Consider the following 1,240-nt stretch of genomic DNA (forward strand, 5'->3'; position numbering starts at 1 on the left):
AAAAGAACGCAAACCAACAAACAAAATACAAAAAAAAAAAAAAAAGAAAGACACACCAAACTTCCACAAAGCAAAGAACACAAACCAACCAACCAACCAACAAACAAAACAAAATACAAACACAAACACCCCAAACTTCCCCCTCCCCCCCCCCCTACCTTGCAAAGCACACCCCTTGACAAACTTCCACAAAGAAAAGAACACAAACCAACCAACCAACAAACAAACAACCAAAACAAAATACAAACACAAACACCCCAACCTTCCCCCCTCCCTCCCCCCCCCTTCCTTGCAAAGCACACCCCCTGACCCCCTGAGACGCCCAACTTCCCCCCTCCTCCCCCCCCTACCTTGCAAAGCACACCCCCTGACCCCCTGAGACGCCCAACTTCCCCTCGGCCGGCGCAGGTGTCGTCAGTCTGAAGCCGAAAGGGACGGCGACCGCACGCACTTTCCCGACTCTCTCGCTCTGAGGTGAAGTCGACCACGGTGGGTGTTTTTTTTTTTTTAATTTTCATTTCATCTTTTTTTCTATCTTTGTGTTTTTTTTTATCTTTGTGTTTTTTTTTTTATCTTTGTGTTTTTTTTTCTTTTTCTTTTTATCTTAGTGTTTTTGTTTTTTTCTTCTTCTTTTGTTGACGTTGAGTGGAGGTTGTGATGGTGGGATGTGTATGGGATTATGGGATTATTTTATTTATTTATTTATCGTTTTAGTTTATTTATTTGTTTATTAAATGATTCTGTGGGTGTTTTTTTTTATTTCATCTTTTTTTTTATCTATGTGTTTTTTTCTTTTTTTTTTTCTTCTTTTGATGACGTTGAGTGGAGGCTGTGATGGTGGGAAGTGTATGGGATTATGGGATTTTTTTTTATCGTTTAAGTTAATATATTTACTTATTTGTTTATTAAAGGATTCTGTTGGTGTTTTTTTTTCTTTATATTTTATCTTTTTTTGTTATCTTAGTGTTTTTTTTGTCTTCTTCTTTTGTTGAAGTTGAATGGAGGTTGTGATGGTGGGATGTGTATGGGATTATGGGATTTTTTGTTTTGTTTATCGTTTTAGTTAATTTATTAATTTATTTGTTTATTAAAGGATTCTGTGGGTGTTTCTTTTCTTTTTATTTCATCTTTTTTTATCCTAGTGTTTGTTTGTTTCTTCTTCTTTTGTTGACGTTGAGTGGAGGTTGTGATGGTGGGATGTGTATGGCATATTTTTTTTGTTTATTTATTGTTTTAGTTA

At 36.1% G+C, this 1,240-nt stretch overlaps 1 long non-coding RNA gene across 1 annotated transcript in view; it reads left to right on the forward strand.

Annotated features, from left to right (window-relative positions):
- The first annotated feature begins 425 nt into the window (after positions 1-425).
- LOC138863337 (uncharacterized) overlaps positions 426-1,240 on the forward strand; it is a 12,984-nt gene continuing 12,169 nt past the window's right edge. Inside the window, exon 1 of the long non-coding RNA XR_011398857.1 lies at positions 426-489. This is a non-coding gene — a long non-coding RNA (uncharacterized lncRNA). The remainder of the gene's footprint in view (positions 490-1,240) is intronic.

The sequence above is a fragment of the Penaeus vannamei genome, chromosome 11 (genome assembly GCF_042767895.1).
Source record: "Penaeus vannamei isolate JL-2024 chromosome 11, ASM4276789v1, whole genome shotgun sequence".
In the NCBI taxonomy this organism is placed as follows: domain Eukaryota; kingdom Metazoa; phylum Arthropoda; class Malacostraca; order Decapoda; family Penaeidae; genus Penaeus; species Penaeus vannamei.